The sequence below is a fragment of the Hemicordylus capensis genome, chromosome 1, assembly GCF_027244095.1.
Source record: "Hemicordylus capensis ecotype Gifberg chromosome 1, rHemCap1.1.pri, whole genome shotgun sequence".
In the NCBI taxonomy this organism is placed as follows: Eukaryota; Metazoa; Chordata; class Lepidosauria; order Squamata; family Cordylidae; genus Hemicordylus; species Hemicordylus capensis.
Window position 1 is genome coordinate 178,256,450 of NC_069657.1, and position 26,329 is coordinate 178,282,778.

Sequence of the window (26,329 nt, forward strand, 5' to 3'; positions counted from 1 at the left end):
AGCCCAAGGCTGGATAAGCATGCCATCTGCCCCTTAATGGCTGGCATCCGAATGTGTAAAGCGGCTTGAGGAAAGGGGTGGCCTAAAAGTTCTGTCTAAGGTGCCCCATTCATTATTTGATGTTGTATTTGTTGAGCCATGAGCATGCATGTGCGAACATGCATCTAAGATGCATAGTGCCTGTGTGCAGAGTGGTTATAAACAGTAATTTAAACTCTAATCATAGCTTCTCCACCACAAAATACATTCATGTGGAGTGATTAAAAACTGTCGTAAGAAATAATAAAGATTTACAAAGTGGAGTATGTGACTTACTTCTCTGTTGTGAAGTCTTGAAAAGTTTTCCCCTTCTAAAATCTATCCTTTGGAGTATTGGGGATTGACACTGGGTGGGGGAGCGGGGCGGTAGACTTGATCTAGAGATCCCATGTGCTTTTCCCACTGCCCCAAACAGCAGTCTGCTCATCCATCCTATACAATGTAGCAAACTGCTTTTGAAAAGGAAAATATAAGAAGCTGCTTACAATGTGACATGTTTACGAAGAAAAGACTAATCCCAGGCATACATATATGGTCTTCTGGGATCATGACCAGAATGCACAATGGGGAAGAAATCATACTGATCACATTTGGGAGATAGGCTCAGAAACTTTGATGTAAGGACCACACATGGAGTTCCAACAACTGAACCAGGAATGGTACTCAGATTTCCTGAGTCCAAGTCCCACCAGAAGGAGCCTCTTGATCTACATAAATGATCATACTTGACTGCTAAGATCCTCATAAGACGTCTTGTTTGGGATGACTGGCACTCAGGAGATTAGTTTGGCAGGTACTAGAGTAGGGCATCTTTAGAACTTAGGATCCTTTGGTCATAGAATCCTTTCTGCCAAGAGGCTTGCAGGCAACACTATTAGGCTGAGGCATAATAGTCTCCTCCAACTTGGTTACCTTCTGTGCAGATAGTGAAGCCGGCCATCACTTCATTGGTGATTTGGAGGGATGCAGATGGGGTAAAATGCTCTCTGCATTTATCAGCAATGGCAATCATATTCCCTACTGCTCCTGGCACTGATTTTCCCAAGTGCTGAGCTGAACATTCTCATTGAATAATTTTCAACCTTGTATTTTAGGTGCTGGGCACAACTCAGTAGGGCAAAACTGGCAATAAGTTTTGAGGGGGTCCAGAGAAATCCTCTCCCCAAGGTTTGGGGACAGCTTACCACTGACTGGAAGCAGGCAGCTGCCCTTCTACCTCTTATTTTCTCTCTCTCTGGTGCTAACTGGGCAAAGAGGCACCTTTTAACGTGGTGATTCTCGTTATTTAGCAGGGAGAGAGTAACTGGCCCTTTCCACCCCCAGCACAGTACCTCCAGTTACTGTCGCTGGTGTCTGTCTTGTTTTTCCTTTTAGATTGTGAGCCCTCTGGGGACAGGGATCTATCTTATTTATGTATTTGTTATTTCTCTATGTAAACCGCTTTGAAAACTTTTGTTGAAAAGCAGTATATAAATAGGTTGTTGTTGTTGTTCTGTTAGAATTCTCACTTCTAACAAAATTGTCCACCCATTTTCACTACTTGAGAATGTGGTGAATAAAATGGGGAAGGATTATAGATCAGTCATAGCTTTTCCTTTTCTTTCCAGTCACAGGAAGCCAGAGTGAAAGCAGAAAGCATTCCCCTCATTGTGATTTGTCTTTCAGTGTGATCACATACCCAGTCTCATACCCAGCTACACATGGGCCCCATTTGCACACAATGTGAAACCAGAGTTTGCCAAACCTGCAGTTAATTTTTGTAACCATGAATCGCATCACAGATGTTTGTCCAACTGCAGCCCGGCAAGCTCCAGTTTTGGAGTAGGGGGGAACACTCCCTCTTCCTTGTCCACTGAGGCTGCATCCCAGCAATCTTCATAGTGTTTGCATCGCCAGGCTGTGGGCAATGCATCAGTATGTCAGCAGTGCGGCAGCCATTGGCCACAATCTTCAAGAGGGCGTGCCCAAAGTGATCATGCCTTTTTGGCATGGACTACGCACACTCGGCAGGGAAAGGCCATTTAAATGCCTTTAAATGGCATGCAAGCCCTTCTTCTGACAGCAATTGCACTTCTGCTCTCATAAGAGCCCTGCACCAAAACAGTCTCGTGCAAGCACAGTCGCTGGCAATGGGAGGATGCAGGGGGGCACTATTTTCCTGTTACTGAGAGAAGGGATGATGTTGACTCCCTTGGCAGGAATATGCATTTATGCAGGTGGGGGGGGATCCTGGGGTCTGGTCCGCATTAAACAGGGATGCTCTTGCAATGGCTGACTTTGGCAAAGCAGTCCATGGACACCAAATCACCTTCCTTCCCCCATGTCCGCTTGTCTCCCGGGGATTAGCCTTCTCATGAGAGGGCCAGTCCACTGGGGAAGACCAGAGGCTCAGTAAGCTTTGGTCCATTTCCATCAGACTGTGCTCTTATGAGGTAGGCCAGCCAAATAAAGGGACCCTCGCTTGTGTGGGTCCCCCATTTTCTTTGACTAATAATAGAACTTTTACCCAGTGACCCCCTTCTCTCCAAGCAACCCTTTCTTGTACCCAAAGTGGAATTTGCCACTCCAGGTGGTCCCAGGTGGGCAGACTAGGGAAACACTGGGACAGGGAATAGATCCTTACCCTCTTTCAAATGTCCTGGGTTTGGACCCACATTGCAGTGTATACATATCATCTGCTGTGGAGAATCATGAGAGACTGGAGCCCCGATTATCAGTGACCCCAGGAGAGTGGGGTCATTGTTCTGGGCAAAAACAAAGATGGTTATGTTCCAGTGGGAAGCCAGGCTGGAAGAGGCCCTGCTTGGACTGCTTTTTCACGACAATCACCAAGACAGGGAGAGATGTTGCTGGGATACCCACCACCACAGCTTTCTTGTGCAGAGCAACCCTGCTGGGTGGCATCTGGCATCCAGCCCTCATCTGTGTGTCCATGGCCTAATACTCTCATAAGAGTGCATTCCATGGGAGAAGGGCTCTTGTCACACATTGTTAGTAATTCTGTCCAATCCCCCTGTCCCTCCAGATGGTACTTCTCATGAGTTGTTAATGGTTATCCCCATGGCCTTCCTCTCTCATGGAGAGGAGAGCTGGTCTTGTGGTAGTAAGCATGACTTGTCCCCTTAGCTAAGCAGGGTCCGCCCTGGTTGCATTTGAATGGGAGGCGTGATGTGTGAGCACTGCAAGATATTCCCCTCAGGGGATGAAGCCGCTCTGGAAAGAGCAGAAGGTTTCAAGTTCCCTCCCTGGCTTCTCCAAGATAAGAGCTGAAAGAGATTCCTGCCTGCAACCTTGGAGAAGCCGCTGACAGTCTGTGAAGACAATACTGAGCTAGATAGACCAATGGTCTGACTCAGTATATGGCAGTTTCCTATGTTTCCTATGAGTGCAGTCCGCTACGGAGCAGCATCCATCATCATTACACAGGAGGAATGTTCCCTGTCACTTGAGGCAAGGCTGCTTCTGCTGGATGGTTCTTCTCATGAGTAAGCCTAGGGACTGCACACATTAACCCAAGCAGCAGGGGCAGGGCCCCCTTCCCCAACTTTATTGTACAATAGAGCAGAGCCACTCAAGAATTCTTGGGTGGGTCTGCCTTTTAAACCGACCCCGAGTATCACTGCCCGGCCATATGTTATCTTCCCAGCGATGTAATTGGTTTGCCTGGTTTGTGGTGCCACTGTGACTGCATGTACTTGTGAACATACTACTTTATCAATTTACTTTAGGAAAGCAAAGCACATATTACCCATGTTGCCATTCCACCCCCTTTCTCTCCTGATTGCCAGGAGGGGAGAACAAAGGACACAGTGGGGAAAGGGCATCCCCCCATGTGACTTTTCCTTTTGACAGGCTTGGGATGGGACATTATGATGTCCTTGTTGATTGACAACGGCATGAGTATCTCAGTGATAGGGGTCGGGGCAAGTGTTCAAGATGGGGTCGTTGAGAAGCTTGGCAGGTATAGATCAGGCACATTCCTGGGTGGGTCTGGGCCACCCTTTCTATGATTTTAAAGCATTGCTCTCATTTGTGATTTGGCTCATGACTGATAACACCGCCTGTAAGATTTGGCTCTGTGATGATATCTTAAACCGGAGGGAGAGAGCAATGTGCTCTACCCTCACTCTCGCATCTATTGGGTAAAAAAGAGAGGACAGAATTGTGTCCAGCAGTCTAACAAAACAACAATATTCTTCAAAAAATATGAAGGGGTATTCCTGAAACTTTTCACCATCTCCCTCACTAAATATCATTTCGTCTGAAAAAGTTCATCTGAGAACTTTCAGGTCAGTTGTATGAAGCCTGCTTGCTAGGATCCTGTCTTTCTAGACAAGCTTTTTGGATAACTAGCATTGGATTTATATTGTTGATTGGGAGAGTTGCTGCAGCTGCAACATATGGCCTATCTCGGCTGCTGTTTTACTTTTAAAAAATGCTTATGCTGTTTAATTGAGAATTGTTTTTTAAAAGCTGTTTTTAATTTTGTTTTATGATTTCATGATATAGAGATTGTGATTTTTTAAAAAGGTGATATATTCATAGTTTTCTGAATAAACATGATAGAATCTGCCCTGAAATAATCCTTTTTAAAAATGGAGAGATATTGGATAATTCTTGCTTCATAATTAGAATTGGAATATCTTTTAAAGCAAGGTAATAGTCTGTGGTATCTGTGCAGCAGCAAAGAGTCTTAGATGATAGGGATTATTTCAGCCTTTTCAATCTGGCTTTTGTCCTGTGTTTGGGATTGAAACTGCCCTGGTCGCCTTAGTGGATGGCCTACACCAGGAACTAGACAGGGGGAGTGCATCTTTGTTGCTTCTGCTGGACCTCTCAGCATCATTTGATACCATTGACCATGGTATCCTTTAGGGATGTGTGAACTGGTTCGGGGGTTTGGTTTGATGGTTCAGGGCTGAACTGACACCCCCCCACCCCCAGTTCGGTCTGGACCGGGACCAAACCCCCTCACTTGTTCATGATTTTTTTGATTTGTTTTAACCTTTTAGCCCCTTCAGGGGGCTTCATCTAGGCTGGTGGGGGGCTGTAAAGGTTCCCCATTCCCCTCCTGGCCTCCGTCATCACCACCGTGGCCCATCCGGCTGCTTTGTCTGGCTTTATCTGGCAGTGCCAGGCCTCACAGAGGCCATTTGCACATGCACAGCGGCATCCTTTTAAAAAGGTAAAAAATTAATTATTTTTTAAAAAAAAAAATTCACGAACTCCCCCGGACTGTACCAAACCGGGGGAGGGGTTTGAGGGGGTGCGGAATAGAACTTGGTCAGTCAGGTTTGGGTCCAGTTTGGACTCAAACTGAACCGGGCCAGCTGGTTCCATGCACACCCCTAGTATCCTTCTGGCTTGCTTCTCAGGTATATGGTCCAGGGGTGGTGCATTGGAGTGGTTCTTGGCTTTTCTTGGGGTGAGGTTCCAGAAGATGGTGCTGGGGGACTTTGTCTTGACTCCTTGGCCTTGGCCTATGTGGTCCTGCAAGGCTCAATATTGCCCCCCATGCTGTTTAACATCTACATGAAACCACTGGGAGAGATCATCAGGAGGTTTGAGCTCCTGTGTCCCCCAGCACCACCTTCTGGAACCTCCCCCCAAGAAAAGACCAGAACCACTCCAATGCACCACCCCTGGTCCCTATACCTGAGAAACAAGCCAGAAAGATACCATGGTCAATGGTATCAAATGATGCTGAGAGGTCCAGCAGAAGCAACAGGGATGCACTCCCCCTGTCTAGTTCCCAGTGTAGGTCATCCACCAGGGCGACCAAAGCAGTTTTAGTCCCAAACCCAGGACAAAAGCCAGATTGAAAAGGCTCAAATAATCCCTATCATCTAAGACTCTTTGCAGCTGCACAGACACCACAGACTATTACCTTGCTTAAAAAGTTATTCCAATTCTAAATATGAAGCAAGTATTATCCAATATGTCTCCATTTTTTTAAAAAAAGTATTATTTCTGGGCAGATTCTATTGTGTTTATTCAGAAAACTATGAATATATCACCTTTCAAAAAAAAAAAAAATCAAGTATCCAAACTTTCCCTGACATCAGATCCTAGGGAAGCAATGGATGCACTGATCTGGGGGCTGGAGGCAGTGATGGGCTGGATGTGGGCTTTCAAACTGAAGTTAAATCCAGACAAGATGGAAATGCTGCTGGTCAGTAGAAAAACCAATTGGGATAGGGTGATTCAACCAGTTTTGGATGGGGTTGTACTCCCCTTGAAAGAACAAGAACACAGCTTGGGGGTGTAGCAGGACCTGGCTCTGCTTTTGGATGCTCAGGTGGAGGCAGTGGCCAGAGGCACCATTGCATAGCTTTGGCTAGTGCGCCAGCTGCATCCCTTTTTCAAGAAGGAAGATCTGGCCACAGTTACCCATGCCTTAGTCACAGCATGGCTGGATTACTGGAGTGCACTTTACATGGGGATGCCATTGAAGAATATCTGGAAACTTCAGTTGGTGCAGAATGCAGCTGCCACGGTTCTCTCTGGAACTGATATCTCAGAGCATATTGCATCTATTTTGAAAGAGCTGCACTGGCTGCCAATTTGTCTCCAGATCCAATTGAAAGTGCTGGTTATTACCTTTAAAGCCCTTAAAGTTTGGCCCTGGATATCTGAAGGAATACCTGCTCCCTAGGGTTTCTGCCCACCCAACAAGGTCATCACCACCTCAAGTCTATGGAAGTCAGGTGGTCAATAAATTTGATGATTGAATGAATAAATAAATAAATCAGAGGGGCCTTTCTCCTGTGTTCCAATGCTGAGAGAGGCTAAAATGTCTCTTTTTGTACATGGAACAGGGCCTTCTCTGTTTTTGCCCCCAGGCTCTGGAATGCTCTCCCAGTGAATGTCCACTCTTTGACATCTGTGGCTGCTTTAAAAAAATAACTAAAGACTTGTTATTTGTTCAAGCTTTTATTTTTTGTTTTATCTTTATTTATTTCACATATTTGTATACCACCCAAAATGCAATTCTCTGGATGGTTTACAACAAAAGAATAAAACCAACAAGTAAAAAGGTTAAAACATTACAACAATTTAAAATTTAAAACAACATTAAAACTATTAAAAACCATCAAAACATTAAAACAGTATCTAATTAAAAGCCTGGGTGAACCAATGTGTCTTGACTGCCTTTTAAAAAGTTGTAAGAGATGGGGAGGCTCTTATTTCTCCAGAGAGCATGTTCTAAAGCCTGAAGACAGCAATGGAGATAGCTGGTCCCCGAGTAGCCACCAGATGAGCTGGTGGCAACTGCAGATGAACCTCTCCTGATAATCTCAATGGGTGGTGTGGCTCATAGCAAAGAAGACGTTCTCTTAAATACCCAGGGCCTAAGCTGTTTACAGATTTACAGGTGATAACCAAGACCTTGTATTTTGCCCAGAAACCTATCGACAACCACTCTGGATCTTTTAAGATAGGAGTGATATGGTCTCTCCAAGATGACCCAGAGACTAACCTGGCTGCCGCATTCTGGACCAATTGCAGTTTCTAAACTACATACAAAGGCAGCCCCACATAGAGAGCATTGCAATAGTCAAGTCTGGAGGTGACCAGCAGATGTACTACTGTCCTGAGGTCATTTATCTCAAGAAATGGACACAGCTGGTGTATCAGCCAAACCTGATAAAAGGCACTTCTGGCCAACCTGGGACACCAGGGAGAGGTTTGTGTCCAGAAGCACCCCCAGACTGTATACCTGTTCCTTCTGGGGAAGTGTGACCCCATCCAGAACAGGCAGATAAAAATCATCCCAAGTTCCAACCCCACACAATAAGTATCTCCATCTTCTTTGGATTCAGCCTCAGCTTGTTACCTCTCATCTAGCCCATCACCACCTCCAGGCAGACATTTGGGGGAGTTATGTCTTCTCCTGACAATGTTGACATGGAGAAAACGATTTGGGTGTCATCAGCATACTGATAACACCCTGCACCAAATCTCTTGATGACCTCTCGCAACGGTTTCATGTAGATGTTAAACAATCTGAAACAATACAGAGCCCTGAGGGATACCATACCAAAGTTCAGATTTTAAAGAACAACAGTCCCCAACGGACACTATCTTGAATTTGCCCAAAAGGTAGGAGAGGAACCACTGCAAAGCAGTGCCTCCCACCTCCAACCCACTCAGGCTCTCCAGAAGGATATTATGGTCGGTAGTATTGAAAGTCGCCAACCGGTCCAAATGGACCAACAGAGTCACACTTCCTCTGTCAATTCCCAATTAGAGAACATCCATCAGGCCAACCAAGGCAGTCTGTACCCCATAGCCAGTCTGAAATCCAGTCTGAAATAGGTCTAGATCAGGGATTCTCAAACTTGGGTCCTCAGGTGTTATTGGACTTCAGCTCCCATAATCCCCAGCCTCAGTGGCCTTTGGTTGGGGATTATGGGAGTTGAAGTCCAATAACACCTGAGGACCCAAGTTTGAGAATCACTGGTCTAGATAATCAGTTTCAGCCAAGACTGCCTGGAACTGGGAGGTTTCCACTCTCTCAATTACCCTGCCCAACCATGGAAGGTTGGAAACAGGTCTATAGTTGCTTAACTCTGAGGGATCCAACACAGCTTCTTCTTCAAAAAAAGGTCTAATAATTTCCTCCTTAAGGCAAGGGGGCATCCGGCCCTCCCTCAGAGAAACATATATAATCTCTACTATGCTTTCTACAACAACTTCCCTGCCAGCTAGTATAAGCCATGTTGGGCAACAGTCAAGAGAACAGGTGGTGGGCTGCACCATTCCAATCAGCTTGTCCACATCCTCAGGAATCACGAACTGGAACTGATCCAGCCTGACCACATACAAGGAGTCGCTGGACACCTCCACATCAGACACTGAATAAATTGTGGGGTCTAAATCCAAGTTGGCCCCAATACAAGATATTTTATCTTTTACCCCTTAGGGATTGCCAGGCCTATCAACTCTCCTGCTTCTGTTGTCTTTTTAGGATGGCTGTTGTTGTTGTTGTTTGGTGTTTTATGGTTTTTACTGTTTAACTGATTTTCAGGTTTTAAATGGTGTTGTGGGATTTTATTGTATTTTAACTAGTGTAAAGCACTGAGGTGCTTTATGAAAGGCGGTATAAAAATGAATGAATGAATAAAAATATAAATTAAATTAAATTAAATTAAATAAGTAACTGGGACTGGGGAGGGATGCTTCTGTAGCAGATCTATTTAGGTTTTTCTCCTTATACTGCAAGATGTGGTTTGGCTCAATTGCTTGAATTAGCTGTAAATTCATGAATGTTTAGTAGAAATGTGTGTTGATTGCAAGGGTATTCACATGTGCAGACTAACCCAGCCTGATGTAGGCTGAGTGTGCAAAGTGCTCAGAACGAGGTTGCTCCTGGTGCTGCACCATGCCAAACCCCACTTACAAACCCAGTGTTTAGCTGAGGTTAAGCAGTAGTTTTTCATCCTACCCAGGGAAATCTCGTTAGCTTTTCCTCCTCCCTTACTTCCACACAGTCACTTCTACCCAAGTTTCCCTCTTACCTTGTTTCCACACAACCGAAAATTGGGAGCGCGCACAGCCCCCAAACCTGGGTAGAACACCGTTTTTGATTGTGTGAATGACCTCATAATATTCTATTTAGTCAAACTGCTGTATGTGAAATCAAACTTTCTTTCTGGGAAAATGATTCTCCCCCTCCCCCCCACCGCCACCTCCCCACCATCCTTTCTCTGTCTGTGGTAACTTTTCTGCCAAAACCCAACTGTAACAACAAAAGTTTATAAACAATGAAAATTCCAGCTGCTTGACATCAGCGATGTGAAGCTTTCACTTCACACGGATACAAATATTTACCCTGAGCTCTGGCAAAGCTTGCCTTGCCCATGTCACCCTTAATCATACATTTTTCCTTGATTGAGTTATGCTTTCCAGTACATGATTTGATCTGGTTTACTTTCTAACACATCCCAGAGGCTTTGTCAAAATCAACTCTGTGCAGGCCATGTCATTTGGTAGCTGCCAAACATGCTATTCAGAAGGACCTTGGCAAAGAGGAAAACAGGGCAACCTCCCCTCCCCACCACCACAAACACACACCACTTAATTACTCTAATAGATATATTTCTTCTTCTTTTTCACTAGCATGTTTTAGACCACTTATACCCATAAAGCAATCAGTAAATAATATAAGCAGTGCTGCTTTCTGCTTCATATGCTTCTCTTAAAGTGTGTTCAGTTCCGACACAACTCCATTAAAATCCTTACAGCACAAATAACAGAGCATATCTGAACAATACTCATTGACTTGAATAGTGCTTGTGCAGGAGACGTTCCCAGTGAATGGTGCCGATTGGGTGTAACCTGTGGTCCATGGCATATACACAATAACAAATATCCTTTGGACATTATTCCCTGTCCCGAGGATCTATTGTGAATTTTTTTATGCACTGTGAAGAATAGTGACTTAACTCATTTTATTCCTTTTTTTGTTGAAAAGCAGTGGATAAATGTTTGTGGTGGTGGTGGTGGTGGTGGTGGCAGTAGTAACAACAACTCATTGACTCACATATGAGTCAATCAGCAACATAAGCTTCTACTCGTACTGGAATCCCTGTTTATTATGGTGTTTGCCACCTTGAGTACATACACTGTCAAGAACTACAAGTAACAGAAGCCCTATTCATACATTTTGCTCATTGCATAGACAGTCTGTGTACAATGTACACCCATGTGGATCTGTACACATATAGTTATTTGCACACTATGTTCAACACAAGCACAGCAGTACACTTCCTGTTTGTACCCTGAATCTGAGGCAGCCTGTTCAGTTTTGACTGTTCACTGAGACGGCACTCAGGTTCAGTTTTAAAATGAATGCAGGTATATTCATTCACACAAAAACATGTGCATATGTATAGACATGTGTATAGACATATTTGGATAGGACTTCACATTGGAAACAGAAAGGCTTGTGACTGTCTTGAGGGAGAGTTCCTCAATGAAGTTGATAAATTTCATCCTCTTTTTGTTCAAGGCCTCCCCGCGCCCAATCATATAGTTCTATTACCCCAACCCATTGGCTTGTCTGTTAACTATTAACTCTCTGAACTCATGAACATTCTGTCCCATTGACTAACATGGGGGCAGTTTAGGTCTGTGTTTTTGGCTTCCTTAGGTTTTTCTCCTTCAGATTTTGTGAACACTAACATATATGCAGGTCAGCCCGAGCAACCTTTCACTTGCTCATAGCTGCTCTGGTTATCTGTACATCAGGATCCCAATTTCAACACTTTTGGAAATAGCAGTAGATAAACATCCTCAAATTTGATCTACAATTTAGCAATTTAGCCTGTTCTTTCCCCTCACAGCAATGGGCTTCAAGCTCTGGCTGGGGTCACCCTAGACTTCTGGTAAAGTGTCTCCTGCCCCTTCTCCATGTTTGGACCCTCTCCCAATCCAGAAACAGGAACTGAAGTTGTAGTTCCATATCTAGAATATGCAACATGCAGTTCCATATTTAGAAGTAGATCTATGCATAGAGCCTGTGTGGACCATTCTGGCAGGATTAGACTAGCTGTGTGCCTAAATTTCATGCTTATGTTAAGACGCTTACTTTGACCTCATGTTTAATGATGTTCAAATGTATATAGAAGGGTGCTAGAGTGTTATAAAACTTTTTTATTGTAAACATTCCATATTAGCAGTGAGCCATAAGTTTTGAATATAAGTGTTTTTTTTTAAAAATGCAGCATAAATAGTTTGGAACAAACATTAATTTTTTCTTACAGTAATTTGGTGCATTGAAAAGGCTTGCTTTCATGCAATGGTTTTCTCTGGATGTAGCTGCAGTGTGTGTGTGTGTGTGTGAGAGAGAGAGAGAGAGAGAGAGAGAGAGAGTGTGTGAGAGAGAGAGAGAGATATCTTACTTTGGTAACAGATTGCTGGTAACTGGCAAAGCAGACAAATCTTAGATTAATCACCAACAGCCACCATAATTTAAAGGAGCTTGGAAACGGTATCCCCAGCCACTCATTTAGATGCAAGGTGCCTCCCACGCAAATCTGGCTTAGATAAACAGATGGGCTTGGCACTGGGCCCTAAAGGTCAATAAATCTGGACTTTGAGGACCCACGGGAATTAATGTATTAGCAAAATAAGAGGTACGAGTTAAGCTTTCAAAAATTAAAATAGTTCTATATTACTTTTATTATTGTACATCAACTTACAGTGAACGAATTCTGGGGCTCCTGCCATCATTATTGTACATACTACTTGCATCTCTCAACCAAGATGTTTTATAATAACATTCCACATTGCCGTGAGTATATCTGCTAGGCTGTGCATCAAATTGGAACAATAATCAGATCCAATTCAATACAGCCCCTATGGGGATATTTTGCATCTATCATTTTTTTATGCAAGGTAACAAACATTGGGACTGCCCAGTACAATATTTCCAGATTGTATTGGGCTGAATTGAAATCCATTCGATGCTCCAATGGCTGTTTACATGCTTTTCTCAGTTGCTGATGATGTCACAGATGGAGAGGAGAGCTGGTCTTGTGGTAGCAAGTATGATGTGTCCCCTTAGCTAATCATAGTCTGCCCTGGTTGCATATGAATGGGAGAAATGATGTGTGAACACTGTAAGATATTCCCCTTACGGGATGGAGCAGCTCTGGGAAGAGCAGAAGGTTTCAAGTTCCTTCCCTGGATTCTCCAAGATAGGACTGAGAGAGATTCCTGCCTGCAACCTTGGAGAAGCTGCTGCCAGTCTGTGAAGACAATACTGAGCTAGATACACCAATGGTCTGACTCAGTATATGGCAGCTTCCTATGTTCCTAACTTGGTGATATGCCATATATAGAAAATGTTCTATCACTCCATATGTCCACATTATATACATTCTCATGAGTTAGTTGGTCAATAATGTTAGTGGGCAAAAGCTTTTGGCTTCTTTTTACACTGTGGCATGCAACAACAAAAAAAGAATGATTTTCATACAACATGTTTTCCCATATCTGCCTTTTGCAAGCAGAGGGACAGTTACATTTTCCTGTTGTGGTTAGGGATTTGAAAAGGACCATCTTCTTAGCATGGCTGGGTAAAAGACTGAGACAGGGACTGTAAAGCACTTGGTCTATATAATAAACTTAATCAATCAATCAAGCTCAATCATTTAAATATCTAGAGGCTGTTCTGTTTTATTTGACCTGTTTCGTGAACTGTTTCTTTAAATTAAAACAAACAAATGCTCTGTCACTCCAGACAAACAAACAAAGAACCTTCATTTTAACAGGATGTTTCTCTTCTTATTGACTCTTTGCAAAATAAATGGGGTCATTCTTATGTTATTTCACCCATCGGCAGAAGGAGAGAGTAGCAGAGCGACAAGGAAGGAAAGGATATTGCTTGAAATGCGATGTCACTTACATGCACTTGCTACTCCAGCATAATCATTTAGTTCAAATTTTGTTTATCATCATGGGTACAATTTCTTGCTTTCCCTTGATTTTGTCCTACATGGTTTATACAATCTGGCAGGGAAGTTAGTATCATCAGTGCATCTCTGAGGGAAGGCATGATGCCCTCTTGTCTCAAGGAGGCAATTGTTAGACCACTTTTTGATGAAACCTGCATTGGGTCCCTCAGAGCTAGGCAATTCTAGGCCCGTCTCCAACCTCTCATGGTTGGGCAAGGTGGTTGAGAGGGTGGTGGCTTCTCAACTCCAGTCAGTCTTGGAAGAAACAGATTATCTGGACCCAATTCAAACTGGCTTTTAGGTGGATTATGGGGAGGAGATTGCCTTGGTCAGCCTGACAGATTATCTCCGATTAGGAATCTACAGAGGGAGTGTGACCCTGTCAGTCCTATTGGATCTCCTGGCGGCTTTCAGTACCATCAACCATGGTACCCTTTTGGACCACCTGAGGGGGTTGGGTGTGTGTGGCACTGCTTTGAAATGGTTCCGCTCCTACCTCTTGGGTAGATTCCAGATGGTGTCACTTGGAGATAGTTGCTCTTGTACGAAGCCCCACAGGAGTCCATTCTATCTTCAGTGCTTTCTATTATCTACATGAAACCACTGGGAAAGATCATCAGGAGATTCGGTGCAGAGTGCTATCAATATGCTGATGGACCAATTGAATTGTTCTTCCTGTTCTGCCAACCACTGTTCCCTCTAACAGGGATTCCCAGATATTTTTGACTACAACTCCCAGCATCCCCAGCTGCAGTGGCCTTTGGTTGGGGATTCTGAGAGTTGTAGTAAAAAAAAAAAATCAGAGCATCCCTTTTAGAGGGAACACTGCTGCCAACCTCTGCTGTCACCATGTTTTGGTTATTTGATGTTCCTTTTTGCCTCTCTCCAATCTCAAGACTACTCAGGCCTGCCTTCCCCACCCTTTCCACCTCTCTGCTTCCTCTTTACGAACACACACCATAAGCCTTTTGAAACTTTTTCTAAAAAGGGCTCTGTTCAGCATCTCAAGAACATTCTATCCTGACATTAACATGTTCACAAATTTCATCCTGCACTGAACACAGTTTCTGGGGGCTGCCCCAGCCTTCTGGCCATGGATAAAATCTCTCCAGCACTTATCTCTTAATACCAATGCCTCAAGTGTCGAGAGTGCCATGTGATGAGGCTTCTGAGTGCATCAGCACCAGGGCAGGGCTTGCAGGTGAGCTCTTGGGAAGCTGTACGGGAGTCAACGTCCCCTTTCCTAACATCTGAAGAAGGCTATGGCTACACAGGATGCTACTATGGCATGATGTTTCAGGGATGCAAGAACCCTTGTGCTTGAGGATATAAGAGGTGTAAGGAGGTTCTTGTACACATAGATGCAGATTCCTGTAGAGCTATACAGTATTATTTTATTTCAATGGTAACAAAAACATTTCCATATATATTGCTGAGTTATACATTATAGGTCTTGTAAATGTGTGCAGAGTGCTTCATTTATATATTTGACTTATTTGGAGGGAGGAGGGAAGTCTGATGTAGAGATATTTGCTTGCTCAGGTGTGATATACAGTACCGAGGTTCACCCAGTGGGTATATAGTCATGGGGAGAAACATTCCCCCAGGTACGCATGGATCACTGTAAACACACGGTACTTGGGGAGAGTGGAGGGCATGGGTACTCAGTGTGCTGGCATGGGAGGTGGGGCTAGCTGACAGAGGAGCCATGGAGGGCAACAATATGGTTTTAGCAGCCAGTGGTCAAATAGCACCTCCCAGTGAAAAATGAATGGAACTTGACAAAGAAATTAAAGCTGGGCTGAAAGCTCTCCAAGAAGAACTGTCAGTTGAATTTGGTGGGATTGGGAGTCAAAATCAGCAAGATCAGTCTCTTGACTTTTACTACTACACCTCTGGTGTGGCAACTCCTCCCAATGGTCAATAGCCATAATTTCCCCCTAGAGTGTGCATATGAACAATGCTGTCTTATCATATGGCCTGCATTCAGACATAATGCAAAACCGGAGTTGAAAGGGCCAGAGGTTGCCATACCTGTACATCTGAATGCAGGACATCCCATCCAAACTCAGATTCTGCATGGAGAGTAACCGGAGGTTTTGCTCTCCAAACTCCAATTTGTACCCAGTTTCACCACCCCAACCCAAGGTTGAGTACAGCCTGCATTACGTGTGAATGTGGAACTGCAGGCTGTGTTCCCTGTAACTGGAGTTGAGGGAGGAAGCTCTTCCCTCTCTCTGGCTGTGATTGGCTGTGTGGGCTGTCCTTCATGCAAGAACGATGCCTGCACAGCCAATCTCCCTGATTGCAGAGAGCCTGCTATCCTTTATGTCCGAATTTGGACAGGAGAGCTGGGGGGGGTGGGGTGGGGAGCAGAACCGTGGGTCTATTGGACCCATGGTTCTGTGTTACGTGTGAATAAAGCCAGTGTGTCATCAAGTGGCATTCTGAAGAAAAGAAAAGAAATGACACCCCAGTGGTCCACAGGGAACATCATCATCCCCCATCCCTGAATGGCCTTTTGTGATGGTGAAGTGTCATTTGGAGGGGCATCCTGGGGAAAAAGTGGTGGCCACTAGAAGGATTAGTGCATTGCTGGTGGTAAGTTCACCTTCCTATATCTAAAGATTTCTCACCACAACCCCAAACATCACTCCTATGCCACCCCCATGTTACCAGCCACAAATGGGAAAAATTAAAAGACTTAAAAATGTTTTGGCAAATAAAAAAAGTTTTCACCTGATGCTGTGGGAACATCCAATTCTGTACCGGAGGAACCTCCCTGGAAGAGTAATCTGAAGATAGGCCATCACAGCGACACAGGCTCTGCATCAGGTATTCTGACTTTCAATGTGTAATGTCTACATATGCATAATATACTGGGGGTAAAGCAATAGGAAGCAGATACCATAAATGTGTAATGTATGGAAGCAAGTTGAAAAAAATTACACAGAAAGAAATAATCAATCTTATATTTGTAGCTTTATTATACAACAATAACTACTCATTTTGACTCAAACCATGCAGGTCAGTAGTATACAGATTAATTTGGAATTTACATTTTCCAGACTTAACTACCAGGGAACAAGGTCATTAAATATCAGGAGTTCTAATCTTGCCCATTACATATAGCTTAAATAGTTCCCCTGAGCAGCCTTATCTTCAAAGATATTTGCTTTCTGACTCTTACATCATGCTTACTGAAACCAATAAGAATGGCTGTTTATTACAGATACGGGAAAGAAAATAAACCCACACTGCTCAGATTTCAAACGCCGTGGTAGATAATCTCTGAACCAAGACAAATTCATGAATACAGACCACTCAAAGATTAGGTTTCAGTGCTTCACTTTTTCTTACAGTTTACTGTGCCTGAGAAAGGTAGCAGGCAACGAATCCAGAAGAAAGCTCTTTCCAACCAGTGAACTTCTGCCATTCCATTACTAGGACAGCGTGGTTGGCCTTTCTGCTGAGGCTGATGACAGTGTTAATAGTTAGGCCCAAATGTCAAGTACATTGTGTAGTAAGGCCAACTTGTTCACCAAGAAGGTAAATACGGCCTATAATGTGTAATCAGAAACCGCCCGCCACTCAGCAGACATGTGCAAAAGAAAGAAAATGTTTCTAAAATACCTGATGAGAGAGCCTAAAATGTATTTATGTATGTAAATACGTAACATGTGACAAGACATGATGAGTTCAGCTCCATTTACTTAGTCATCCTTCAGTTATTATTTGCATTAGATTATTATTGAAGCTGCTTTTTAAGGCTGCAAAGTGCTATAGAAGCATCCTCTTTCATCTGCACAACAACCCTTTTGAAACTGCTTTATGTCCTGCCTACTGTTGCGAGGGGAAGAGCTGAGAGATCAAGACTTGCCAAAAATAGTTTGTGAGTACAAGGCTGACTCTGGACTTAGGCCTCCAAAAGCTACTCCGTCCAGTATATTATGGTGGGTATGCAAATACTGACTGCCAAGCTCAGATTTTCAAAACAATTAGTATGGCCGCATTCACAAGTAACATGGAACCGCAAGTCCAATGTACGAAACTCACTACAAACTGAAGGTACAAATCGAAGTCCAGGGAGGGAGGGAAACCACGGGTCCATTTTCGGCAAGACTACAGTTGCCTACATTCGGACATACTTGAATTGAAACCAGAAACCCAGTCACTTACAGTTTTGTGTTACATGTGAATGCGGCCAGTGTGATGTTGGTCAGAGAGAGATATTTTTTCAGAGCTTCCAAATCCACATTACAAATCACAGTTTCCAAATTCCAGCATGCACCACAAAGTATAATTAAAGCAGCTACAGCCTCTGCAACTTGTGGTCATGTTCCTGAGAATTTGCTTTTCACCCTGGTTTTAAAACTGAAATCACCTGAATTGCCTTGCTGTATGATCCAGGTGCTGGACTGGGCTCCCTCCCGTATTGGTTCTGCTGGACCATTCGGTGGCTTTTGATACTATCAACCATGGTTCCAGGAGCAGCCCTGTCATGAGGCATGGTGAGGTGGTCAGCTCAGATGGCAGATTGGGGTTCCTGCAGGGTGGCATGATGCCCCTTGTTGCTGCCATCAGAGAGGCTCTTTGGGACAGATCTAACCCTTGCAAGCTTCGCAAGGAGGGCCTCTCTTCACTCTCCTTGCAAAGCTTACAAGGAGCATGAGGAGAGAAGAGGAGGCCCTGGAACCCTTCCCTCCTCACCTCCCTCAAAGCTTGCAAAGCTTGACACCTTCAAAGCTTGCAAAGATCAGTTTTGAAAAGGAGCTGATCCTCACCAGGGCAGGGATGTGGAGCAAGGTACTACCTCTCTGGATTGGGACAGGGTGGGTCAGTTTTGGACTGCCTCCTGCCCTATTTGGAAGCTCAAGTTCAGCTTTCACTAAGGGACTCTCAGCTGAAATCTGTGCTGCTCCCTCCCTCTCAGTTTTTCAAGGATGTTTGAAGATTACCTTTTTAGTCAGGCTTTTGGTCAATAAATGGTTGACTTTCAGCTGCCCTTTTTAACTGGTTTTGTGGTGGCTGCTTTCTGCCTTGGAAATTGTTTGTGTTTAGTATGGCTGTTGCAAAACTTGGGTAGGGCAGCCTCCACATGTTGTTCCCTACATTAGGAAGTGCAGTGCCCACATCTTGTGAGCAAAACATGGGCAGTGAAGGCTTGTAGTAAAAAAGGCAAATATTTCAAGCTGCATTCTGGAAGTGCCACTTAGATTAGAAGCACGTTGCTGTCGGTCAAGCAGCATGTTTATGATCCAAGCAGAACTTCTGAAGTGTGGGTGCACTGCTTGAAGTATTTGTACTCTTTCACAAAAGCACAAGCTTGTTGGCACTTCACTATGAGCCCACAGTAGTGTGGGCAGATCGGCACCTGCTGCGTTATGCTCCGCAATATGTGGGCCTATGTAAATAATATGCAAACAAATAAACAAACCTGTGCAGATCCCCTGTGGTGTCCTTGTGGTAAACAGGAAGGACAGCTTAGCTGTGCAGTTGGTATGGCTAGCTTCTGCTGCCATTATGGCCGACTAAGAAGAAATTACTTTCTCTGTCCAAATCTTCTGATTATGTATTTCAGGTGACCACTGAGCACCCAGCAGTGTCTGCAGCAGACAGAGCAATTGCTTGAATATCCCCAAAGTTTCATGAGCCTCTTCTGAACCAGGGAGTACTTTCTGACTTAACCAAGCAGGATTGTGGCTGCTATTCTTTTATTTCTTATTTATGGAATAGTTTGTTAAAATGATACAGTACTTAAACTCCCCACTCCCTCTTTCCCTTAATGTGATGCTTGAGATTTACAAATAGTTCTTTTCCCCATTTTCCCAGTGCCCCTCATAGTTATTCCATCCATTTCTGTCCACATGTAGCTTGCTTGGCCATTTGAGATTGTGAATGTTCTTGGCTACCTTTATGAATATAGAGGTGTCATTTTCAAAACTCAGCTTGCAATGATTACTCACACTTATTACTTTTCTTGGAGTTGAAGAGTCCATTAGAGTCACAACTAAAATGCAAAATGAACTTAACTGTGGAAGAATAATTGTCCCTTCATTCCAGAAATTCACAACTGCATTCTATCTATCTATCTATCTATCTATCTATCTATCTATCTATCTATCTATCAAATTTGTACACCACTCTAAAGATTCATCTCTGGTTTACAACATAAAACAAGTTAAAACACAGAAAATATAAACCTTAAAACAAGTTAAAATCACAGTCAAATTAAAAATGCTTGGGTGAAGAGATAAGTCTCTGGGTACTTTTTAAAAGTTGTCAGAGATGGGGAGGCACTTATTTCAGCAAGGAGTGCATTCCAGAGTCTCGGGGAAGCAACAGAGAAGGCCACCAGACAAGCCAGTGTTAACTGTAGATGAATCTCTCCAAATTTTGCACCAAAGATGATGAATGAACAAAGATGTTCATTCATCATTTTTGGTGCAAAATGATGAATGACCAGAGAATCCACTATCATTTTGCACCAAAGAATCCACACCTCAAAAATTGAAAGGAACAAAAGAAAAAGAAAGAAAAGAAACCCATTACCCCAAGGGCTTGTGGTATGGGGGAGTTGTCACCCCGATTTGCTCTGGGCCACCCTGGTTGCCCCCACATGGAGTTATTGGGTTGCTGAAATCCCCATTATTCACTATGGGAAAAAGCTTAAAGATGTGCAAACTTTTAAAAAAATTAAAAATCACTGCTTTGCCTTTTTTTAAAAATTTGGGTGGTAGCTTCCACTCATTGGGCACTACCATGCAACGCAATGTGGCCACAAAATGGAGGTCCGAATTTCCATTCCCCCCAGGTCCAAATCTTGGAGATTTGTTTTGTACCCGAACCTGGGCAATTTAGCACAAGGGTGATTTGTTCTGTCTACAAATCTTCCGAATCACCTAGATTCGAGTACAAATAGTTTTGTACCTGAATCGATTTGCACATCCCTATTCTGTAGTCTCCTATGTTCTGTGTTTTCTATATTCTTGACTAGGGGTCAGAAATTGATGGAGCCTGGTTCAAATCTGACCCCAGAGGGGTTGTTCCCACTTGCCAATTCAAAAATGAAAACGAGACACAATAGTAGTGATTGCTTTTGCAAGCAACAGAAGACACCGACAGACCATAGGTCTTGGTCCATCAACCTCCATCCTTTTCTCTAAGTAACGTTCCAGCAAACCTAATTGCTGAACTATGCATCTACAAGTGCTATATGGAAGCATTTGAAGTTGTGGGCTGGTTTAGGAAGAGAAACTGTGACTTGCACTTAATAAATATGGACTGTGGGGCAGACAAACTGGCCATTAGACTAGAAATCTCAAGTAGAGCAGATAGTAGGGCTGTGGACGCACTTATTATCAGTATCAGGATTGGCATTGACTCGGTCTTGGTAATGACTGAATTGTGGTGATCTGCATGGCCACTCCCCCGCCCGCCCAGTAATGCACCAAGAAAAGGACACAACATAATGACATTGCTTCTTACCCTTTAAAAGTAAGGCCCTCCCATATCCTCCAATAGGCTTGATGCCAATAGTATTGTGTATTGCATCAAATCTATTTCCTATATCAGATATATTTTTAATTGGAATCATTTCCAGTGAAAAATGCCCCAAAATGACTTCCCTCACATCAGAACAAATTCTTGTTCCTGTTCGATACACAGCCCCAATAGAGAACACATCTGCTTGTGCTATGAGATTAAGTCTATTGAAATAAATAATAATAACAACAAACTTTCCATTCACTGTGTAGAGTTTCTGTTGCCACACCTGCCACTGGAGTGAAAAGAGAAGCTCACGCTACAGCAGCTGAATCACAGACCTATTACAGGCAGAGCTTCCCAGTTCTGCCTCACCTATCATTAGGTGGTAACAGGTTGAAGGACAGGAAACCAAGGGTATGGATAAATGGAGAGTTTTCACAATGGAGGGAAATAAGAAGCAGGGTCCCCCAGGGATCTGTACTGGGACCCGTGCTCTTTAACTTGTTCATAAATGATCTAGAAGCTGGGGTAAGCAGCGAGGTGGCCAAATTTGCAGATGATACCAAACAATTTAGGGTAGTGAAATCCAAAAGAGATTGTGAGGAGCTCCAAAAGGATCTCTCCAAACTGGGGGAGTGGGTGACAAGATGGCAGGTGCGGTTCAATGCTAGCAAATCTAAAGTGATGCATATTGGGGCAAAAAAACCCAAGTTCACAGATATGCTGATGGGGTCTGAGCTGACTCTGACAGCTCATTGAAAGTGTCGGCTCAACGTGCGGCAGCTGTGAAAAAGACCAATTCCATGCTTGGATCAATCAATTTCTTTATTATGATCACAAACCAGCACAATGCTTGGAATCATTAGGACGGGGTTAGAAAATAAAACTGCTAATTCTATATTGCCCTTATACAAAACTGTGGTGCGATTACATTTGGAGTACTGTGTGCAGTTCTGGTCACCATATCTGGAAAAGGTGCAGAAGAGGGCAACCAAGAAGGGGCCTAGAGCACCTTCGTTATGAGGCAAGGCTACAACAACTGGGGCTTATTAGTTTAGAAAAAAGATGACTGCGGGGAGACATGATAGAGGTCTATAAAATCATGCATGGTGTGGAGACAGTGGATAGAGAGAAATTATTCTCCCTCTCACATAACACTAGAACCAGGGGTCATCCCATGAAACTGATTGCCAAGAAACTGAGGACAGATAAAAGGAAGTACTTTTCCATACCACATATAATCAAACTATGGAATTTTCTGCCACAAGATGTGGTGACAGCAAACAGCCTGGATGGCTTTAATGGGGGGTATAGATAAATTCATGGAAGACAGGTCTATCATAGTCTGAGAGCTATAGGCCACCTCCAGCATAAGAGGCAAGATGCCTCTAAATACCAGTTGCAGGGGAGAAACAGCAGGGCATGCCCTCAGCTCTTGCCTATGGTCTTCCCAGAGGCATCTGGTGGGGAAGAAACAGAATGCTGGACTAGATAGCCCTTGGGCCTGATCCAGCAGGGCTGTTCTTAAGATCTTATCATTAGAAACGTCCATGGCCTTTTCTGTACGAAATTCTGAACCAGCGATGTGACAATTTAAGATACAAGCCAGTGTGGTGTAGGGGTTAGAGTGCTGGACTACGACCGGGGAGACCCGGGTTCAAATCCCCATTCAGCCATGATACTAGCTGGGTGACTCTGGGCCAGTCACATCTCTCTCAGCCTAACCTACTTCACAGGGTTGTTGTGAGGAGAAACTTAAGTATGCTCTGGGCTCCTTGGAGGAAGAGTGGGATATAAAATAAGAAATGTAAATTATTATTTCTTGTTTACACAGTCAGACAGGTGTTATCGACTGGTTTGTTTTATCCAGACATCGAGTCCTTCCCAAGGACCTGGGATGGCTGAATTTTATTGTCAGTTGTTATAGATATCGTCGCAGAATATAGGCTGTTCCCAGTAAAGCTGCTTTTTGTAATTGGCTGATGGTGATTTCTGTGACCCCTATGGTGTTGAGGTGCTCTTCAAGGTCTTTTGGAACTGCACCCAGGGCGCCAATGACCACTGGGATTATTTTGGTCTTTCTGCCACAGCCTTTCAATTTCAATTTGTAGATCTTTGTATTTGGTGATATTTTCTATTTCTTTTTCTTCTATTCTGCTATCCCCTGGTATTGCTATGTCGATTATTTTGACTTGTTTTTCTTTCTTCTCGACTACAGTTATATCTGGTCTATTGTGCGGCAGATGTTTGTCTGTTTGTAGTCGGAAGTCCCATAATATTTTTACATCTTCATTTTCTTCAACTTTTTCAATTTTATGGTCCCACCAATTCTTGGCTACAAGTAGCTTGTATTTTTTGCAGATGTTCCAGTGTATCATCCCTGCTACTTTGTCATGCCTTTGTTTGTAGTCAGTCTGTGCGATCTTTTTACAACAGCTGATTAGGTGGCCCACTGTTTCATCTGCTTCTTTACAAAGGCGGCACTTGCTGTTTGTTGCGGATTTTTCGACTTTTGCTCTTATTGCATTTGTTCTTAGTGCCTGTTCTTGTGCAGCCAGTATTAAACCCTCTGTTTCTTTCTTCAAGTTGCCATTCTTAAGCCATTGCCAGGTCTTGGTGATGTCTGATTTTCCACTTATATTGTGCAAATATTGACCATGCAGGGGCTTATTTCTCCATTTTTCTGCTCAGTTCTTGACTTGTTCTTTCTTGTAGGCCTGTTTTGTTTCATTGGTGTTGAATAGTTTCGCGTTCTTGACCATTTGAAGTGCATCTTCTTCACTGTCCCTTATATATTCTTCAAGGCCTCTTTTCTCTTCCTCTACTGTTTGATGGACTTGCAGCATTCCTCTTCCACCTGAGCTGCGAGGGAGGTAGAGCCTATCTACATCACTGCGGGGGTGCAGAGCATGATTGATGGTCATGATTTTCCTGGTCTTACGATCTAGCGTCTCTAGCTCTGCCTGGGTCCAGTCTATTATTCCTGCAGTGTATCTAATAACAGGTATAGTCCAGGTGTTTATGGCTTGTATGATGTTCCCGCCATTGAGTTTGGACTTGAGGATTTTTCTGACTCTCCTGATGTATTCACTTCCAATTTTTCTTTTAACTTCAGTGTGTGCGATGTTATCAGCCTGGAGAATGCCCAAGTATTTGTAAGGTTCTTTCTCTTCTAGGTTCTTGATGTTGCTTCCATTGGGCAGTTCTATTCCTTCTGTTTTCGTTATTTTTCCTCTGTTCATTATTAATGCAGCACACTTGTCTCGTCCAAACTCCTTTGCTATATCGCTACTGAATATACGGACAGTGTTTAGCAGTGATTCGATTTCTGACTGGGACTTTCCATACAACTTCAGATCGTCCATGTACAGCAGATGGTTGATTTGACTTGATGGTTTAGATGTTTGGTATCCGAGGCTTGTTTTGTTTAGTATTTGTGAAAGTGGGGTCATGGCGATTACAAACAATAGAGGGGATAGTGAGTCCCCTTGGAAAATGCCTCTTCTAATGCTAACCTGTCCAAGTGCCTTGCCATTGATTGTTAACTGTGTACTCCACATGCTCATTGCTTTTTAAATAAACATCTGAATGTTTTTGCTGACACCAGTTGTTTCTAAACATTTTAGTATCAATGTGTGAGGCAATGAATCGAAGGCTTTCTTGTAGTCGATCCATGCAACACTTAGATTTGTTTTTCTTCTCTTGCAGTTTTCTAAAATTATTTTGTCAATCAGCAGCTGGTCTTTTGTGCCTCTGGTGTTCGGGCAATTTCCTTTCTGTTCAACTGGAAGCTGTTTGTTAGTTAATAAGTTTTGCATCACTTCATCTGCTATTATTCCAGTTAATAATTTGAACATGGTTGGCAGGCAGGTTATCGGTCTATAATTACTTGGAACTGCACCTTTTGCTGGGTCTTTCATAATGAGATGAGTTTTCCCAGTTGTTAGACATTGTTCAATATCACCACCTTTCATAATGTGATTGAACTGTTTTGATAGTTGTTTATGAAGGCTTGTTAGGTGTTTAAGCCAGAAGCCATGCAGTTCATCGTCGCCTGATGCAGTCCAATTTTTAATTTTCTTTGCTCTTTCACTTATTAATTCTGGTGTTATTATTAGATCTTGCATTTGTTGGTTACATTTTTGACCTCTTTCATCCAGCCTGCTTTTTAATTATAATCTATTGGATTGTCCCATAATTTCCCCCAGAATTGCACTGTTTCTTCTTTATTTGGTGTTTCTAGGTTTTTTGCAGTTTCTCCTTCTATGCTTGGTAGAAACGTCTCTGATTCGACTGGAATTGGAGATTCTGCCTGTGTTGTGTAATTCTGGCTTCATATCTGCTAATCTTCTTTGACACTGCTGTTATTTGCTGTTTTATTGTTTCCAGGACTTCTCTAATTTTCCTTGAATCTAGGTGGTATTTTTGGATCAGATACTGTTTGGTGTTTTCATTCTTCAGCTTCTTGTCTTTCAGATCTTTCAATTTACTAGCATCTGATCTAAGCCTGGAGATTTTATTTTCTAATCTAATCTTCCATTTAGGTGATGTACTGCTTTCTTTTTTGACAGGTCCACTGATCTTATATCCGAGCTCTTGTGTTGTTATTGTTGCTGCACTGTACATTAGTTGGTTTGTTTCTTGCAAATTCTTGGTTGTTATTTCTGCAAGTTCAGCACTGACATCTTTTAATGCCTGAGCAAGTTGTTTTTTGGCAACTGTTTTTAGAGCGGGAAGTCGAACCCTGGTGGTTGTTTGGTTCATGTGCTCAGTTATTTTTTGCTTTAGTTCTCTTCTACTCTTCCACTCTTCTAAGAAAGCACTTGCCACCCATGGATTTCTAAGGCCTCACCTGATCAATTAATCAGACATATTTTAAATCAGTAAATGATTTTAATCAATTAATCTAGCTCATTCATTGGTTAAATGATGGTCCTAGCATCTGCTATGTTACCTGGTGGTGTTTGGTGTGGAAATTATAGATATAAAACAAAACAAAATACATCACACAGCTATAAGAAGCCGCAGACAGGAGCTCTGGGCTGTAGATATCTGGGGAGCATATGAGATTAGGAGTGCTAAAGAGTTTGGGTACAAAGCCCTGCATATATGCTGCTCACAAATCAGTAATTACTGAGACTGGCACACCACCACAGCAAATGTCTTTCAGGTGCTCAAAAAAGTACAACTTCCTGCCTTAGCAGCAGATAAGCTAGGATGAATGACAGATAGACAGAGCTAATGGCAGGAATAGACATTACTCAGCAGAAAAGCCTTGACTTGTTGTGGATAGTAAAAGTACCAAGACCAGCCCCCGCCCCTCTCTCTCTCAGCAAGCT